This window comes from Psammomys obesus, unplaced genomic scaffold, assembly GCF_907164565.1.
Source record: "Psammomys obesus unplaced genomic scaffold, mPsaObe1.curated_primary_1811, whole genome shotgun sequence".
NCBI classification, from domain to species: Eukaryota; Metazoa; Chordata; class Mammalia; order Rodentia; family Muridae; genus Psammomys; species Psammomys obesus.
In genome coordinates this window covers 15796794-15818245 of record NW_026585742.1, presented here as the reverse complement: position 1 = coordinate 15818245, position 21452 = coordinate 15796794, and the positions used below count along the sequence as shown (strand labels likewise).

The following is a 21452-nucleotide window of genomic DNA, read 5'->3' as shown; positions in this document are numbered from 1 at the left end:
AATAAATAATTATTTATTAAGCCTTTAATAAATAATCCTTTAATGAAATCACAAAGAGTTGAATGAAATAAAGAAAACCGTTCAAGACATAAAACTAAAATAGAATCACAAAAGTCAACTCAAACTGAAATAAAACTGGAAATGAAAAATTTAGGATGTCAAACAAAAACCTCAGAGGTCAGACTCACCAAGAGATTACAGAAGCGAGAATCTCAGGTGTTACAGACAATATTGATGTAACAAACAGAAGGGCATCCAAGTTCATAACAAAAAATTAAAAAAAAAAAACATATTGACCTTCACACAGTGATAGCAGGGAACTTCAGTTCCCCTCTCTTGCCAATAGACAGGTCACCAGACAAAAACTAAACAGAAAAATGCTGGACCTACTAGACATCTATAGAACGTTTTATCCCAAAAGAAAACAAAACAAAAAATACTTTTTCTTTTCAGCAGCTCATAAACCTCTCCCAAAATTGACCACATATTAGAAAATAAAAGCAAGTCTTGACAGATATAAGAAAACTGAAATACTGCCCTGCATCTGATCACCATAGATTAATACTGGATATCAGTAACAAAAAGTATAAAAACTAATGGAAACTGAACAAGTCACTACTGACCAAAAACAAATCAGTAAAGACAAAAATAAAAAAGGAAATTAAAAACTTTTAAAGCACTAAATAAAAATAAAAACACAACATATCCAAACCTAAGGGATACTTTAATCAATGGAATAAAATTGAAGATCTAGACATAAGTCTAACTGTTTTGTGGCAAAGAAGCCAAAAAATACACACACTGGTGAAAAGACAGCATCTTCAACAAACGGTGCTCGTCCAACTGGATGGTTGAATATAGAAGAATGAAAATAGATACATATTTATCACAGTGTACAAAACCAACTCCAAATGTATCAAGGACCTCAACATGAGAAGACACACCGAGTGTGATCGAAGGGAAAAGACTTGAACTCATTGTGACAGGAGAAGACTTCCTGAATAGGACACTTGGAAAACAACAACTAATAAATGGGACCTCAGAAGTAGAAAAGCTTCTGTACTGCAAAGGATACCATCTTTCAGGCAAAGCAGCAGCCTATAGACTGGAAAAATATCTTTACGAATTATACATCTGATAGAAGACTAGTATCTAAAATAAAGATTTAAGAGAGTTCCTGCGAGTTTCTTCCTGCTGTGAACATAAAGCCTCTGCTGTCTGGCTTCAGGCCACCTCCCTCGTGCCATGGCCCCAGAACAGCAGTCTGCGATCCTGCCTCAGTCCAAGAAACTCAGTCCAATTGCTGCCCTGAAGCTGAAGAATACATCAGCCTCTCACAGCAAGAAGCAATTGAACACACTGATGAAGTACAAAATAAAATAGACAGACTTAATGAACAGCCCAGTGAGAAAATTTTGAAACTCCACCAACCATTTTTTTGAGAAGAGGTCAGAATTGATTGCCAAAATCCCCAATATTTGGTTAACAATATTTGTCAACTATCCACAAGTGTCTGCACTGCTGGGGGAGGAGGACGAAGAGGCTCTACATTATTTGACCAGAGTTGAAACGAGAGAATTTGAAGACATTAAATCAGGTTACAGAGTAGATTTTTATTTTGATGAAAATCCTTACTTTGGAAATAAAATTCTCTCCAAAGAATTTCATCTGAATGACAGTGGTAACCCATCTTCAAAGTCCACCAAAAAACAACAGAAATCTGGAAAGGATTTGACAAAGTGCTCAAGTCAAAAGGTGAATAAGGCCAGCAGAAGCAGCAGCTGGAAGAGCCAGATAGCTTGTTTACCTGGTTCAGTAACCATTCCAATGCAGATGAGTTAGGAGAGGTCATCAAAGATGATACTGGCCAAATCCCTTGCAGTGCTATTTGGTTCCTGATATAGATAATGATGAAGGAGAGGCAGAAGATGATGATGATGAAGAATAAGAAGTATTGGAAGATACTGATGAAGAAGGGGATGAGGATGAAGGTGAAGAAGATGAACATGATGAGGAAGGAGAGGAGGATGAAGGAAAGAACCTCCACTTTTCTGTTCTAAATTCATTTTTTATCCTTTCTTGTCTCAAAACCAACACTGTTCTCTGTGGGGAAAAAACAACAACAACAACAACAACAAAAAACAACCTGTAGTTCCCTTGACTCTGCTGGAGACTGGAGGGTGGTAGGCCCTGTGGAGTAGTACAAAGAATTCTAGCTTTTTTTTTTCCCCTTTCTTTGTATATTGGTCTTAGAGATACATTGTGTCTCCATGTGAATACAGACAATTGGCATTTACCAACATGTCTACTTTCTCTTGTTTAATAAAAAGAAAAAAAAAAAAAAGAAAAAAGGAGGGGGTACAGAATGTCAGCAAAGGGTGGGATTTAGGTGTCTGGGGAGTTAAGTGGGCATTTTGACAACACAGCTTCTCCTTTGGCATGTTTAATTGTGATGTTTAATGAACATCCTTGCAGTTTAAGGTGACATTTTTTTAAATAAAATTCTCTCAAAATGATGACTTGAGCCCTGCCACTCAATGTGAGAATCAGCAGAATCTGTAAGGTTTTAGTTGGATTTGATATTCTCTATTGTAACCTTATTTTTAACTTTTTAAATTTTGTTTGTTTTTACTGTAAAGAAAAGATGCTCATTTTAAATGTTAATGTGTACAAGTTGCTTTGTTAGAGTAAAATCAATGTGTATACAAAGGAAAAAAATAAAGAACTAAGAAAGAAATTGAACATCAAGAAATGAGTGAATATAAAATTGGGATATAAACAGGAAGTTTTCAATATATGAAACACAAATGGCTGAAAAAAACTTCAAGAAATGTTCAATATCCTCAACCATCAGGGAAACATAAATTAAAACTACTTTGAGATTCCATTATTACTCCAGTCAGAATGGCCAAGACCAACAAATTAAATGACAGCTCATGCTGGCAAGATTGTGGGGAAAGGGAAACACCAATGCCATAAGGAGTGCAAAGTGGTACAGCCACTATGGAACCCAGTATGGCAGTTCCTCAAAAGATGAAAATACATCTACCTGAAAGGCAGCTATTCTACTCCTGAGTACACACACAAAGGGCTCTACATCTTATTCCAGAGACACCTGCTCATCCGCATTCACTGCTTCTGCTGATAATTGTTGGAAAATGGAAACAGCCTAGATGTTCATCAACTGATGAATGAAAAATGAAATGTGGTACATTTACACAACGGAATGTTTTTCTGCTGTAAAAGATGAAAGTTGCAGGTAAATAGAACTAGAAGAAAATCATTCTGAGTGAGGATTCTTATATATGGATGTTAGCTTTTTAACCTTTGACATGACAGAGATTAGGTATCTAGTAAGGAACCTCGTGGAAGAGAGGATCTCAAAAGAAAGGGGAAATAGAATAGATTGTTAAGAGAAAGACAAGGAGGAGGCTAAAGTGGAGGGTTAAAATTGTGACAGCCATCGGATAGGTAACACTTGAGTTTAAATCAGTGGTTCTCAACCTTCCTAATGCTATCACTCTTTAAAACAGATCCTCATGTTGTGGTGACCCCAAACATAAAATAATTTTTTTATTACTTTATAACTGCAATTCTGCTACTTTTATGAATCATAATGTACATATGTGTTTTCTGATGGTCTTAGGCAACATCTGTGAAAGAGTTGTTAGACTCACAAATGAGTCCTGACCCACAGGTTGAGAACGGTAGTCTGAGAAGTTATAGGTAGAAAATATGTGCTATTCTGTAAATGGTGACTTCGGTCCATTTTAGTCCATTTCTGCTCTTGCATTTAAATAACTGTACTTGGTTTTGGTCAGTAAATGTAAGATTTAAAGATACATACTATGAAACAAGCTGATAATACAAGTCTCTTACATTACAGCCCTGAAATAATATATATACAGGTAACATTATACAGACTGATCAGGTTTTACTTACATATTAAGATACAAATGAATTATGTAACAATAATAAAAGAAAAAGAAGTCATAAATTTGAAAGAAAGCAGGGTGTACAAAGGAGGAGATGGAGAGAGGAAAGGGAAAAGGGTGTAATTATATTTAAATCTTAAAAAAACAAAAATAATTAAAAACATAGTTTAAATCTAGAAAGAAAGATAAAGCATACTCGCTGTTCATTACTGAAATTAAACCACTATATACAATCAGGTATATTACAGTGTAGTTAACTGCAGCTGCCCTATATTGACAGATTACTGGGTTTTGTTGTTGTTGTTTTTGTTTTTTTGAGACAGGGTTTCTTTGTGTAATAGCTCTGGAGCTCACTTTGTAGACCAGGATTTGCCACAGACATTTTCCTGCCTCTACCTCCAAAGTGCTGGGATTAAAGGCATGTGCCACCACTACCCAGATTTGATAGAGTATTAATAGCACAAATTTTATGTTCAAAGAAATATAATGATCCAAGAAAATGTTTACATTCCATTTTCTCTTAAAAACCATGTGGATCTGGATATGACAATCAGGTTGTTCAGTCACAAGGCAAGTACATAATACTTCATCTTCAAGTTACTGATTCACATTTCCTAGAAAAATACTACATATTTTGCCAAACATAAAACACCTGCAAGGATTTTCTAAGGTATTTTTTTATCCAATTTCTAAAATGAAACACATTCCCGTGTCTCTAAAAAGAGCAAAGACTGGTGTGTCAGCTTTTGAATAGCTCATATAGTTATGTAAATATTTTCTTCCCTACACTTTATTGAACTTAAAAGCTATTTACTTACTAAGAACATATCAAACAATCTTCATTTAAAACCATTCATTCTACCACCACATGGACACTGTGGGACTCCTTGGCCACAACAATTAACTTAGTTGACTATGGAATTTCTTGATTTTCTTTATATCTTGATCTTGCTCTGTTCTATAAACCAAAAAGTCTACGCAGCATATGTAAATCTACAAGTCTACGCAGCATATACAAATTCCTATCAGTATGACCGTGTTTGAGAACAGGTGCATTCATAGGGTCTTTGAGGTAGAAGTTCTTGGTCCCATAGCTGAATCCCTCCCAAACAGCAGCTAGAGAAATGGCCATTAAACGTAAAGAATATCCTCCAGCAACTGGCTTCCAGTGCTAGGCACTCAAACCTAGCTTTGTTTGCTATTTTAAGGTGTGGGTCTCATAAACTCTAAAGTCTCATACAGTTTGTACTGAAGGTGACCTTGAACTTCTGATTTTCCTGTGTGTATGGAGGACAGATGACGACTCGTAGGAGACAGTTTTTTTCCTTCCACTATGTGGGTCTGGGGATCAAAATTAGGCCATCAGGTTTTAAGGCAAGTAATTTCTCTGCTGAACCTCTCACTGACCCAAAGCTGTGGTTCTTTTTATGATTACATTAAATCTACAGGTTACTTTTAATGGAGCTACTTTTTGTTTTTTAAGGTTTTTGTATTCTATTATTTTTACTTTAGGTATGTGTACATATGGGTATTTGTGTGAGGGGATATGATATGGGTGCTGGTGTCTCCAGAGGCTAGATGATGATGTCAGTTCCCTTGAAGCTAGAGTTCAGGCAGTTGTGAGCTTCCTAACGTAGGTGTTAGGATCCAAACTTCTGTCCCCTTGAAGAGCAGAACTGCTCTTCACTACTGAGATGTATCTTCAGGCCCAGCAGAGAAACTTATGATAATAACTAAGACCATGAGAATAAAAAGCCGGTTCACCTTCTAGTGCCTTCTTAATGTTGAAGTTTTCATTGAAGAGGTCTTTCACTTTTAAACAAATAGGTAACCATGAATGTGACTGACTCCTTGATTTCTTTCTCAGCATACTTATTACTGGCAAATAGAAAGACCACAATTCTTTCTTTTATTTTTAAATTAAAACATCAGAGGCTGAAGAGATCATTCAGCAGCCACAAGCCAGGTTCTGTCTCTAGCACCCACATAGTAGCTACAAGTCTGTAATCCAGTCCCATGGCATATCACATGCTCTTCTGGCTTCTGGGGTGACTGAACAAGTGCACAGATATGCATGCAGACAAATACCCGAACACACAGAATAAAATTTCCATAAAATCTAAATTAAAATATAATAGCATCATTCCCCTTTTCCCTTTCCTCCTTTCAATCCACCCTTCCACTCTCCTCACAGTTCATCTCAATTCCACAGCCCTTCTGTTATTATACACACACACACACACACACACACACACACACACACACACACACAGTCACACACACATCTGGTTATGGATGCTTGTATGATATAATTTCAGGGCTGCACACTTAAGGGGCTCACCCTGGGGAAGAGTAATTCTCTGGCCCTCAGCATTCCTTAGTTGATGGTAATTCTTTGTCCAGAGATAAGGCTCTGTGTGAATTTTCCCTTCAAATTAGCATGTCTGTGCTTTCCTTGTTTAAATTCTATTAAGTCAGCTACATTAAGGTGAATGGGTTGAAGCTTCCTCATCAATTCTAGGAGACACAATCTCAAAGCAGATTTCCTGGTTCTCTGGTGTTTATACTCCTTTCTCCCTCCTGTAAGGTTCCAAGTTCTATGTGAGGTTGTTGTACTGGAGATGCATCCCTCTGGCTAGCACCAGATTTCTATAATAAAATTCACAAATTTTTGAATGTTAATTTTTAAATTCTACCATGTCACTAAAATTATTTACAAGTTCTAAGAGTCTTATTATGAAATCTTTAGGGCCTTCTGTATAGAAAAATATATGCAAATAAGGATATTTACTTTTCCTATTTTAGTTCCTTTATTTCTTGACTTATGCTCTAGCTAAGACTAAGCACTGTATTGGACAAGAGTGAAGAAAGTGGGACACCCACATTTGTTATTGAATATAATGGAAATGCTTTCAGTTCTTCTCCATTTTATAGAACATTGACTATGCATTTGTCATATATACCCTTTATTGTGTAGAGACATGTTCATTCTATTCTCCTTGAGTCTCTTTAGGGGTTTTCTTTGTTTGTTTGTTTGTGTTAGATTTTATCAAGTCTTTTTTGTATCTATTGAGATGACCATGATTTCTGTCCTTGACATTGTTTTGATAATATTGATCTATCCTGTATCTCTGGGATGAAGCTGACTTAATCAGTGTTGGATGACCTTTTTGATGTTTCTTGATTTTGTTTTGCAAATATTTTACTGAGAATATTTTTGCATCTATATCCATCAGAGAGATGGGTAATAAATAAATTTTGTTATTTGGTTTAGAGTCAAAGTGACACTAACTTTGAAAAAATATTAGGTAGCAGTCCTTTTTTTTTTTCTATTTTATTGAACAAAATAGTTCTTTAAGTCTATGGTAGAAATTAGCAATGCATCCATTTGGACTTCGATGATTGGGGGTTGGAAAATACTTTTATTACTGCTTCAATTCAACTATTTACTACAGATTTGTTTAACTCATTTATTTCTTCTTGGTTTAATTTTTGTGTGTCTAGAAAATCACTTACTTCAGTTTTCTGATTCAGTGCGGCATAAATCTTTAAGTTATATTCTAATGATTTTCCAAATTTCATTAGTAGCTGTTGTTGACAACTTCCTTTTCATCTCTAATTTTATAAATTTGGATCATCTCTTTTTTGGCTTAAGGTTAATAGATTTTCTTTATTATTTCAATGAACTACTTTGTTTCACTGCTTCTTAATATTGTTTATTCTTTCTCTTCACTTTCATTATATGACCTTAATTATTTCTTTGAATCTACAGATTTGAAGTTTGGTTTCCTGTTTTTTTGAAAGACTAAAGGGCTTATTTTTTTCAAGATATTTTTTATTATTTTTTAAAATAATATTATTCTAAAATATTATTTTAGTCCCTCTTAGGACTGCTTTAATTGAATCACCTAGGCTTTGGTAGTTGTGCTTTCCTTTTATTCTAAAAATTGTTTTTGATGATTCACTCATCATTCATTAATGTTTAGTTCAATCTCTAACAGTTTGTGTATGTTCTTCTTGACTTCTATTCAACTTTAATCATATAAAAAATGCTTTAATCTTTTTATATTTGTTAAAACTGTTCATTTTGAAGAAAGTTCCATGAGTTGCTCCAAAGAAATGGGTATTCTTATATTGTTTGCATAAAGTGTTCTGTATCCATTTATTCGGTCTATTTAATTTATGATGTCATTTAACTCAAACAAATTGCTATTTTTTGTTGGCATAATGAAGTCATCCAATATTACTGTGTTGCCTTGTTTGTGCCATTACACATAATACTTGTTTTACAAAAATGGTGAGCATTTGTTGAATGGTATATTTGTTTTTTAAAATTGTAATGTTCTCTTCATGTCTTGTTCTCTTTTTAAAGTAATCTTGTTTATCGCTTCTGATTAATTTCAATTTCAATTTACTTTTGCCAGCTAAAATTTGCTTGTTTCACAGTTTCATTTTGTATCCTTTTACCCAAAGGGTATGTTTGATAGTATGGTACATTTCATAGACGGAGGGGTAAAAAAAAAAAAAAAAAAAAAAAGACAAATCTTGCTTCTTTAAGAACAAAATAATTTTTAAAACCAAAAAAAAACATAAACAAACACTCCAGTATAGTACTCTGGAGTACTATAGTCTTGCTTTTGACTATAGTCAGTATAGTCTTGCTTTTGACTAGTTATTACTGAAATGTATATTAGTTCTTATCATTTTGTTGATTTTGTAGTATTTGATGTACCTTTTTTAATTTATTTCATTTTTTTAAAATTTATTCTTTATTAATTATATATTATTCACTTTGTATCCCCCCTGTGGTTCCCTCCTTCCTCCTGTCCCATTCCCTCCCTTCCTCCACCCTATGCATGCATGCCCCTCCCCAAGTCCACTGATGGGGAGGTCTTCTTTTCCTTCCTTCTGATACTAGTCAATTAGGTCTCATCAGGAGTGGCTGCATTATCTTCTTCTTTGGCCTGGTAATGTTGCTTCCCCCTCAGGGGGAGGTAACAAAAGAGCAAGCCAATCAGTTCATGTCAGAGGCAGTCCCTGTTCCTATTACAATGGAACCCACTTGGATACTGAACTGCCCTGGGCTACATCTGTGCAGGGGTCTTAGGTTATCTCCATGCATAGTCCTTGATTGGAATAGCAGTCTCAGGAAAGACCCCTGTGCTCAGATTTTTTGGTTCTGTTGCTCTCCTTGTGGAGTTCCTGTCCTCTCCAGATCTTACTATTTCCCACTTCTTTCCTAAGATTCCCTGCACTCTGCCCAAAGGTTGCCCATGAGTCTCAGCATCTGCATTGATAGTCTGCAGGGCAGAGCATTTCAGAGGTCCTCTGTGTCAGGCTCCTGACTTGTTCCCTCTTTTCTCCTTCTTCTGATGTCCATCCTCTTTGCCTTTCTGGATAGAAACTGAGCATTTTAGCAAGAGTCCTCCCTCTTGATTAGTTTGTTTAGGTGTACAGATTTTAGTAGGTTTATCCTATATTATATATCTATATGAGTGAGTATATACCATGTGCGTCTTTCTGCTTCTGGGATAGCTCACTCAGGATGATCTTTTCCAGATCCCACCATTTACCTGCAAATTTCATGATTTCCTTGTTTTTTATTGCTAAGTAATATTCCATTGTGTAGATGTACCACAGTTTCTGTATCCATTCCTCCACTGAGGGGCACCTGGGCTGTTTCCAGCTTGTGGCTATTACAAATAAAGCTGCTACAAACATGGTTGAGCAAATGTCCTTATTGTGTACTTGAGAATCTTTTGGGTATATGCCTAGGAGTCGTATAGCTGGATCTTGAGGAAGCACTATTCCTAGTTGTCTGAGGAAGGGCCAGATTGCTTTCCAGAGTGTAGAACTTAAGAAGTTAAACAGCAACAAATCAAGTAATCCAATTAAAAAATGGGGAACAGAACTAAACAGAGAATTCTCAGTAGAGGAATGTCGAATGGCAGAGAAACACATAAAGAAATGTTCAACGTTCTCAGTCATAAGGGAAATGCAAATCAAAACGACCCTTACACCCATCAGAATGGCTAAGATAAGAAACTCAAGTGACAACACCTGCTGGAGAGGTTGTGGAGAAAGGGGAACACTCCTCCACTGCAGGTGAGAATATTTGAGGTACTTCTATGATTCATTTATTTAACTATTGTTGAGTTTATTCTTTCCCATAGCATCATGAATGTGTTTATCTTCCTGTTTAGTATAAAGGTTTCTTTCAGGTTTCTTCTGTAAAGCTAGCCTAGTGTTCAGGAATTCCTTTAGACTTTTTTTAAAAACAGGAAATATTTTCCTTTCTCTTTTATTTACAAAAGATAGTTTTGCTAGGTATAATTATCTGTGTTGGGAGTTAATGTCCGGTGCTTGAAATAAATCATTCCAAGCATTCTTGGCTCAAGGTCATGGCTTCTAAAGTTTCTGTTTACAAATCTGCTCTTGTTCTGATAAGGACCACTGATATAAAGTGTTTCTTTCTCTTATGTTCAAAATATTTTCTGTCTTCTACATTTTTTTTTTCTGTTCTTGGTGCTTCACTTACAGGCTTGTACCTAAACTATGACTTGTGGCGGTTCTTTTCTGATCATGTTCATTCATGGTTTCTACATGACTCCTCTACCTGCATAAGTATCTCCACAGATGAGGAAATTTATATAATTTAATTAATTTTTTTATTATTAAAATGATACTATTCCCCTTCTAGTCTCATGATTTGCAGATGTTATCTTTTAATAGTGCTCCACAGATTTCAAATATTTTGTAAATTAATTTATTTTTGTCACTGTTTGAATGTCCTAATTCCTTTGCCTTTTCTTCAAGTTCTGGTAACCTGCCCTGCCCCATATATTTGAGAATTTCATACACATGCACTATATTTATATTATTTCTACTGTATATTCAAGAGCCTACAATTGCATTCTATAAGGAATTTTTTAAGAAGTAGTATTTTTAAATAAATTCTCAGTATACCCTTGGGAAGTCTGCAGCTATGGTGACATGACAGGCCTAAACCTAATTATGTTATGAAATATAACAAAGCATAGAGGTGACACTTAGCATTAAAGTCCAAATGCTATGCTTTCTATTAAAAGCTTTCTTAAAAAGATACTCTAATAAAAATACCAATTTATTAAATTGCTTTCTGATTCATATCTCAGAAATATCTATGTAAACACATCTTATGTACTACAAACTGAAGTGGAAGGCAATTGGAGGGGAACTATTTCTAACATGGACTCTATTGCCTGTTTATGGGTAACTTCCCCCTGGCAGGGCTGCCTGGCCTGGCCTCAGGGAATGAAGATATATGCTCAGTCCTGATGTGACTTGATACGCTGGGGAAGGTTGATAGGGAGAAGCGCTCTCCTTTTCTTGGGGAAAAGGTAGAGTGGAAGGGGGAGAAAGGAAGTGGAGAACTGGGAGGAGATTAGGGAGGGGCACCCTTGGTATGTAACAACAAAAAAAAAAAAAGAAAAGAAAAAAGAAATGCCATTGAGGCATCTCAGGAGACCTCTTTCTGGTTCTAGGAGGTGTTACTCTGATGCTTGCCCTTAAAAAAAAAAAAAAGTGAACATTAATCTCTGCTTGCAGCATTCCAGAGCTTCTCAAGCCTGTTACTTTAATCTTGTTCTCATTTCTCTTTTGAACAGTAAATAAACCACATAGCTAGGTTTTCTATAACAAAGCCCTCATTTCTTGGTATCAATTATCTGTATTAATTACTTCTCATTGCTGTAACCAAGTATCTTACAAGATGTAAGATAAAGAAAGCAGTAATTTATTTTGGCTCATAACTTGAGGGTGTGGTCATGGTGAAATAAGTACCTGACACTTTCAGCTCCTGATATCTTGGTGGAACAGGACTACATGGAACTGAGGTTGGGGCTATAATTCCTTCCAATCCTTCCTTTCCAGGGACACACTTCCTCCACCAGGTCTCTACCTCCCAAAGGTTCCACAACTCCCTAATAGCTACCAGCAGTGTGGGAAGTTGATTTTATGAATATTCGTATTTGCCTATTTGTTTTCTCAATGTTTTTTTTAAGTTCTTTGTATACTCTAGATACGAACCCTCTGTCAGATTTATAGCTGCTATTTTTTTTCCCATTCTGTAGGCTGTTTCCTCACTCAATGATAGTGTCCTTTGCTATACAGAAGCTTAAATTTCATAAGGTCCAATTATTATTTGTTTTACCTTAATGCTTGTGCTATTGGGGATCTGTTCAGGGAAGTTCTTTCCTGTGCCTGTAATTTCCCTACTTTCTGCTTGATCAGGTTCTCGGTACTAGGTTTTAATTTATAATGAAATCCTAGGTCCATTTGGAGTTGAGTTTTGTTCATGGAAAGACAAAAGAATCTAGTTTCATTCTTCTACATGTAGCTATCTAATTTGAGAAGCACTATTTATTGAAGAAGTTGTTTTTTCTCCAATGAATACTGTTGGCACCTTTGTCAAAAACTGTGTCTGTAAGAGTATGGGCTTGTATGTATAACCTCAGTTCTATTCTACTGATCAATCTCCGTTTTTACGGCAGTACTATATTATTCTTATTGCTGTAACTTTTGTAGTAATTTGAAATTGGGAATAGTGATAACTCAAGTATTTTTTTTAAATCGTTCAAAAATATTTTGGCAATCCTGTTTCTTTTGTGAATGTTGACTTTGAATCTTTAGATATGTGTTTCAATTGGAATACCTACAGAAGCCAGATAATTATTAATGAACCATGGAGGGGGTGTTTTCAAGGGGGAGACAAAGGGAAATGGAATTAATGGAAAAGTGTTAACTATGGGAGAGAGAAGAGAACAGGGAAGAGAAGAAAATACGGAGAAAGTGAAGAGTTTAAGTTAGCCTGGGTGACTCCATTTTGAAATAAGGAGCCATCTTGACCAGGAGCTAAACTCAGGTTCCAGGAAATATCATAGAATGTGTACCTGGAAGAAAACAAAGTTAGCTCTCCAAGCAACAGCCTCCAGGAAATATATTATAGAATAAAAGTTTAGTAAAAAATAGAGACAATCACCCTGGCAATTGTGATTATGTAAATGGTAAACCCACCCCCTGCTTTCTCTCATGGAAACATGAACCCCCCTGCTTGCTGTCATGGAAACCCCCTGCTCACAGACTTTTCCTTTAAAAACCCTGCTCACTCAGGGTTTGGGGTCCCACTTCTCTACTGCTGTATCAGTGAGACTTGAGTCCCGAGTTCAATTGCTCTTATAATAAAGCTCTCTTGCTCTTGCATCAAGTGATCTCCTGATGGTCTCTGAGGGTCCTGTGATCCTGGCATTACAAAAGATAACTAAGACTAAAGAACTTCTGAAAACAATATGAAAAAACTACTACTGCAGAAACTTCCTATTTACAAACATACATATATTGTTTAAATGGAGTTAACCTATACAATGTTTTGCCACTGCACTTGGTTATCCCCCAGAACTTGCCCATAAGACCTACTTACTGAAGATAGCACATAGAATTCAAACTAGTTCTTATAGAGTAATTTTAATCCATAAATATGGCTGCTGTGGCAAAGGATCACATCCCAAGACCTAAGAATATGTGGTCTGGCTGAAATGTACACACCTTTAATCCATCTTGCTGGAATACAAACACACCTTTAGTACATATCTTTAATTCCAAACACAGAACATAAACTTAGTTGGTAGAAGAAAGCACCAATGTTTGAAAATGATGTCTAATGGAGGGGCAGACAAAGTGACAAATCAGAGAGTGATTTGACAGAATGAGCCAGAGATAGGAGACACCTAACTCTCACTAGAAGAGAGAGAAAAAGAGTTAGGAGAGCAGTACAGAGGGAGAGAAGGAGGAGGCAGTTCTATTAGACAGTTGTACAGAGACAGGTTACAGAGAGAGAAGAAGCTAGACACAAATGAAGACAGAATGAGCCAGAAAACTAGAACATATGAGAATGCGCCATAAGATTAGAACATATTGCCAAAGTTGGTATGAGGGCAAGTAGAATAATTCAGTCAGAAGCAGAAAGAAGCCAGTTTAAATAAGCCAGTAGAAGAGGAGTTTTGAGCCAGACTGCTGAGTTGAGCCAGACAGGCAGAATTCAGAAAGAGCTAGAAAAGGAGTGTTTAATCAGCAATAAGTCTCAGAAGCTGAAAATATTCTAGGCCTAGATTAGATTGTACAGAGGCTAGAAGATTCCAGGACAAGGCTTAGGTTAGCAGAAGGTGGCAGTAAGTCTCGGAGATGACAATTACATCAGGTGAATAAAAGTTTCACAAGTACTGATATTCATCCCTAATAGCTAACACAGTGCTATTCACAGTGCTAGGAGGTGGTATGTACACTGCTGTAGTAAAAATACAATCATCTGATTTACACAGCTGTGATCCTTGCAAGCTAAAATAACAATAGGCCTGGCAAGACATGTCTTATTCACCTGTCCAACAGTGGCACAAATGTCATGGGAGTTAGCAACTACTTTTTAAAATTGTAGTTTAAGCCTGCTCCTCAGCATATAATCTATACCCAGCACAAGAACCTGTGGCTAGAAAGGTCATAAGCCCTACGGAGGAACTTACTCTTCTTACTCTCCTAAAGGGACAAAGTATTAAACCAACTCAAAATGACTAATTGTTACACCCACATATTAGTGCATCTCTCAAATCTCATTAAAGAAGCTTTGGTTTCTTTTGTTGTTGTTGTTTTGTTTTGTTTTTTTTTTTTTTTAATAGTAGATGGGGCTTAATGGAGACCCACAACTAGCAAAGGTGCAGAGAGCAAGAATCTGGAGTTCTTAGCCCTAGTCTCAGAGATCACTGTGGAAGAAGGACAGGAAATGTTTCCTTTGGTCTTTATTGTGAAAAGCTGTTAGGTTTCCTAGATATAAAACTCCAATAAGTGTGCCTATCTCCCCAGGTCTGTGCTCTTTGGAGTATTTCCCTTTTGAGCTTTGTTCATAGTGGGCCTCCAGCAATTTGACAATTAGTCAAAGTGTTCATACTTGCTGCTTGTTGAAGTCTGTGATTTTCTGTATCTACATGTTAGTCATTCCAATGTTGGGAGCACCTGTGTGCTCTCTGGACTCAAAATGCTCTGATAGGGTCTCACAAGATGGCTCAGTGGGTGTGCAACCAAACCTGTTAACCTGCATTTGATAACTGGGACCACATGGTAAAAGAAAAGTAACTCCAAGTTGCAATCTGACTTCCATATGTGTGCTATATAGCACATTAGTCTTTTCCCCCATCTAATACATATACAAATAAATGTAAAAAAAAAAATGTAAGTGCAAGATTTTACACTTAGGAGAGCTCACTGCAGCCAGGGTTACTCATATAAGAAGTATACAAGATTGTAGAATGAAGGTCAACACTTCATCATGGATGTGAGAGGGGCCCATGAAACCCTACCTCTTTGGTGGTAGTGGTGGTGGTTGCCATTTTCTTCGGTGGTATAACCACTGAAAAACTGCCCATGCTTCAGTAAATAGCCTCTCTCACCATTGCTAATTAATGCTAATTAATTAGGCAACCCTAATTAAGCTCAATGGTTCACACACACACACACACACACACACACACACACACACACACAAAGAAGATAGGAAATTAGGAGAAAAAGGATTCCAATGGAAGAGAGAGAATGTATGGCAGAGACTAACTGCAGTAAAAATAACTAAAATTCATTACATATAAGAAACATATATTTCAATGTTCCTTATTTTAATACTAGAGGATATTTCTTCAGTGTGAGTAAATTCTGGAAACAGGTCCCCCAAAAGAGCATTCCTTTTCTCTGACTTTTCCAAATCCAGCAGCTCTAAATTAGATCAAAAAAATGACTCAGTACACTACATTTTTGGGTGTGAGGACTGATGCTGTCTTCATTGCCATTAGAAGAACAATTCATTCAGATTCTTACTACATGGTAGTTGCCAGAAATCTTCATATAACCACTGAAGTTATTAAGAACAAACATTTTCCCATTTGTATGATTCTAGAGAGGAGGAGTGCATCCCATAGATACTCCCCATAAATTTAGCCAAGTATGTTCATAGCTTGGTGTTCCCCCTAGGGCAACCCAGAGGCAGTCAGGCCCACCAACCACGATGCTACTTCAAGGCCTGTGACCTTTCCTTTTAGAAGTTCTTTCTACATACATAAAACAGTTTAAAAAGAACAAGGAAAAGAAAGTCTCCTAAATATTCATCTGAATTTATTAGCAAAGTACAAGTAAGTAGTAATTCAACTGGTAATTGCAAAACTAGAAGTCTTACGGGAGGGTTATCTGCCCCACTCCCAATTCCAGTAAGTGGAATATCAGGATTCTCCACATAATCATGTGATCACAGGCAGCCAGCAGCTGCCCACTGGCACTTTATGTAAATGAACTCAGTCACCTCTTGGGTTTTCCCCTCTATTCTCCCTCCTCTTCATAAAGGACATAAAATCATAGAGAGTAACTAACTGAAGCCTGCTCTGCACTTTAATTGCAGGCAGAAAGCCAAAGTGCAAACACAATGACTGAATTCAGTTTTACAAGTAAACACTGGAACTGAATTCATTCTAGTCCGGGAAGAATGCCTCTGATCACAGCTAGCAGGAAATCCAATTCAAAACAGGGTGTGTCATCCTCAACTCACACTGTGGCCTTTATACCTTTCATAAAATTCTTTGTATAGTAAAGTTTCCTTCTTAAAAATATTCCCACAAAGACTAAACTTTATTCACAATATTATACTCAGAAATATTTTGCAAAACATGTCTGAGTTCCAACAACTACCATTTTTGGTAGAGGCCCTTTGGTAGATTCTCCTTTGGTTACTGATGGTTGAATATCAAGAGCCTATCATTCATTCTTCCCCAAACTTCCTTGTAATCTCTGAGTTATCTCTGACATAATGCCAACTTTCAATTCCCCTCTTGTTCTTTGGGACACTTGATAAGTTAGTATGAAAATGCTGAGGATCCTAAGAGAATTAGGACAGCCACATACTTTGGCCCAACCACATTTTAACTGTGCCAGTTGGTTCACATGCCTGTTTCTTGTGCCTCCAGAGTTGGCCAAAACTATCAAACAACTCCAAAAAGACATACAAGTACAAGTGCTGCCAGTCTGTAGTTCTACACAGGGCCTCAGGAGAAGTGTGGACTTAAGCCAGCTGCCTATGGCCAGCCCTCCCAAAATGATGTAATTATAGAAGCCCAGATTTTAGTCCAACAAATGAAACAGTATGCTAAAAGTCAGGTACAAACTTATTAAACTGGATATATATGGGAGAAAAGAATAAAAGATGATGTACAATTATTCCAAACAGAAAGGTTTAGGTGTAGGAGAGAACATTTTTAAAATTACATTATGACATATTATCAAGTATTAGCAGACTTGAAACCATAAAGGATAGGCTCTCAGTGAGATCTTTGGATCTCATCTTCTGCTTCTGACCAAAATAGAAAGAACTGGCAATATGTGCTGTGCTCACAGCTGGTAAAGGCCCAAAAGTCCAATGGTATTTAAATTTTTAATTGGGCAGAACTGCTGAGGTATTAAAATCAAGGTTGATGGTTTTTAACACCTTTGTTTCAGAAGTACTTGAGTGCTCTACTAATACAGTGTAGGTCACAAATCTATCTAGTCTCAGTCCACTCCAACGTAAGGTGGGCTATGGTATCCACATCATAAGATACTTTCTCCCTCTTAGCTCCTCCAAGTGCTTCCAAAGCAGCAGTGCAAAGTCATGTTGAACACACTTTCTGATCCCTCCCAATTCTTTCATGGATTCCTAGTCCATGAGCAGCTTGGAAAACCAAGGACCTAGGAGCCGAGAAAAAAGCCAAACTGAAATCTTTTGTTGTTCCTACTTACAAATGGATTTCTTTCCCCATCACAATGGTAAGACATGGACTCTCCTACCTTGGGTCAAGATTATAAAATTCTCCATTCCTTTCTACCTACAATTTTCTTCTGTGCATGTACTCCTGTGCCAACCTACAGGACTTTTCCTAATCCAGGGCCTAAATACATCAGGTCACTTTCTCTTGCTTCATATGTACTTCAGTATTCTGCATTTATACAATCTCATTCAAGTGCTTTTTATTAAAAATGATGTCTATACACATGTATGTTTTCTGTGTGTCCTATTACCATATAACAAGGTCTATGTGGGTTTTTGTTTCACACTAAGGAGTTATATGGAACAGACCTTCATGGTGAGTTCTTCTAGCATTGAGGAAGTTATTTTACATAATCAGAATCTCTGATTCGTAAAGATCTATCTCTCAGATTTCCTCCATGGTCAAAAGCTAGAGTAAAATGCCTCTTTCACTTTGGGTTTCCTCCTAACCACCTCAGATCCTTCCAAAAAGAATATTACTGCCAGACTTAAAACAGACTTTTAAAATCATACTTTTATAAAAGAATAAAATTTGATCCCTACTGATCAAGGTGACCGTGGGTCCTGAACTTCACAGGTCAGAAAATTTATTACTATGGACTAAAGCAACTCTGGAGGTGGTGACATCAGGCTACCCCAATTCCCACTGTGCTTTTGCATCTTGCTTTTCAAAAAAGTAATTCTAGGATTAATCACTACAAGATTATTACTGATCTCTAAGAAGCTTGTGAGTCCTGATCAATGCTGGTCAGGAAACTTAGTTCTTAATGACTTAGGTAACTCCCAATTCCCAAGCTGTTAGTTGCTATTGATTCCTATTGATTTGGTTCTCAAATGTATTCTCCATGCCTGGGAACAACTTGATCACCAAGCCTAAAAAGAAAGATTTAACTTGGCTTTATTTAACTTACCAGGCAATTTATTTTTGGAAAGAATGATGAATCTGTTTCATAAAAGACAACCAGATGTGCCCTATAAACAAGCTCTTCTTTGAGACTGGTGTATCTGACCTTCTGGGTGTTTTAACAAGCAAAACTGAAGTCCAAAAGTAATGAATACATAGGGCTTAGAAGATGGTGAATATACTGACCCTTGCCTCTAGGCCTGATAGGTTCCAGGGGATGAGGAACATCTCTCCATGGACACTGTAGTTCTTCTAAGTCTATCTAACCTACCTATTGATCACAGAGGCTATAAAGACTCACAGGCTAGCCAGTAATCAATACATATTCTGCAGAGTCAACAGTGGGAAATGACATCAAGCCTGCCAAGCAAAGCAACATCATCAGTAGTCTCAAACCCATCCCGACAGATGCTATAACTAATAAACACTAAAGAAGGATGGGGTTATGAAGTCCCTAAAGGGAAGTCAGAGAAGGAACTTGGAGCAGGAACTGGTAACATTATCCAGGTATCAACTCATCTGTAACATTATTGACATTTCTAAAAAAAATAGTTCCAAAAACTTCTAGTGCAATAGTAGAGGTGGATGATCTTTATATCTAGATGCTTTAGCCTCCACTTCTTCAAAGCTTTAAGCATGTGTCCTCATACCTAAACTTCTACTTTACTCCTATAAGTTTTATTCATTTATTTTTTTACATATTTATCCATTTCAGTACTGGGCTCATGCATTCCCAGTCCTCTTTTTAAATAAGCAAACAAATTAGTTGAATATTGTACCCATACCACACCTTTCTTGTTGTTTTGATAATTGGCCTCCTATGTCCCAACTGGACTTAAACTCATTCTTTTAAGATGTTGAACCAGGTTTATTTAATACTGATGCTTCATTCATTATTATTATTATTATTATTATTATTATTATTATTATTATTATTCAGTACTTGAGGCTTCATTCATGCTAGCCAAGCACTTTACATGCTAAGCTACACCACTACCTCAATGATTTGATTTGCTTTTCTGTAAACACATTTGAATACTAATCAACTTAGCAAGGGTAGTCATTAGCCTAGCGTCACTAGAACAGCCATGATTTGAAAAATGTCCTCTTTCCATCTCCACAAAGAATCTAAGCTTTCAACCAAGTGAAAGCTTAAAAAAGTTATTTGTTCCCAGATTTAAGGAAAACATGAGTAAATCGTCATGTATAATATGTAGATGATGCAGAAACTAGAGAGCAGAAGAATAAGTGGTGTAGAACATGCACAACTGAAGGAAACAGGTCCATTCTTTGGCGGCCCAATTCTTTTCCATTCTTAAGAACTAGGAACACCCATCCTTAACACAAAACAGTGCCCTACCTGATGACTAGATTTCCTTCTCTATAAACTGACTGAAGTGGCTGGGAGCATGGCTCAAGTGGTAAAGTACTTGCTGTGTAAACATGCCAACACTCATTTAAGAAGTTAAGCAAGGTGAAAAAGGTTTGCAACCTCAGAGCTAGAGAGGTATAGACAGGAAAAACCTAAGAACTTATTGACTAGCCAGCCTAGTTGAAATGACGAGCTCCAGATTCAGTGAAGAGACCCTGTTTCAAAAAATCAAAAGATTCAGTGAAGAGACCCTGTTCCAAAATGACTAAGGAATCCATGTTGACAACGACCTGTGACCTTCATGTGCACAGGAAAACACGTGTATATATTCAAATGCAAGTACAAATGCATATACCAAATACACACATACACACTGACTGGTATGCTAAGTAGAAATAGATTTCATTTTAATTAAAATAACCATCACCATCTGGGTTATTTTATCTCTTCTGGTGGTCTCTTCATAGAGTTTGTACTCGCTACACATAACACTACATCTCAACCATATCCAACCCATTCCCTGTACCCCAACCTCCTAAATGTCATTTATATTTATTTCTTTTCCTTTTAAGAAACTGTATACTGCCACATGTTTCTTACAATTTCATTAGATTAAGTTTTTAAATTTTTCTCTTTGGGTATATTCTATTCAAATTACTTCCAATCACAAACTGTAACAGCACAAGAATCACAGCAAAAGAATACGGCTTCTCATCCCATATAGCAGATTTAAATACACTCTCCCATGTTCTTTCCTGTGCCCACAGATCTCCATAATGTTCACCATCAAACAGTGTTACATGCTTTTATACACACATTTTTTTCTTCATGTCTTCAATACTGCATCTTACCCAGTGTTTGTGGAGCTGACAGACACATAAACTCTGAGATCAGAGACTCATTTACAAGTTTACCCATCCCCCAACCCCCACAGCCCATCCCTCCATTTTCATAACAACCTACCAACTGAATGACAAACATCAATAACTTCAGATTCTGGCAAGTTAATAAATATAAAACATGGCAGAGTTCAGCATATTAATAGTCAATAAATCCTACTTTTCTCTTTATTCTCAGTGCCTAATATTTAACATTTAAAAAATGTTATTAGAGTCAGACCTTTCTAATCATAGTGACAAAAGGTATAATGCATGCACATTTGTTTTGGACATACCCTTTATATACATGTACAGATGGGATTGGCACATATAACAGGAGCCACCACCCACCACCCAAGTAAGTCATACATGGGGCAGGAAGTAGAAGATAGCAACAGTAGGTTAATATGCTTAAAAAAAGAAAAGAGTTTGTCAATGTGCAGAGAGTCAAGATATTTTGGAACAGTTAGTACTAAATAGGATGTCTTTAGCAATC

General features: G+C 36.6%; 1 protein-coding gene and 1 pseudogene across 1 annotated transcript in view; one reads left to right on the top strand and one right to left on the bottom strand.

The window, feature by feature from the left end:
- Positions 1-21452, bottom strand: part of LOC129670528 (DNA repair-scaffolding protein-like) — a gene marked incomplete at its 3' end in the record, with an annotated part of 244997 nt that overhangs the window by 67623 nt on the left and 155922 nt on the right. The gene's annotated exons all lie outside the window — the stretch shown is intronic.
- LOC129670509 (protein SET-like) lies at positions 1246-2152 on the top strand (annotated as a pseudogene).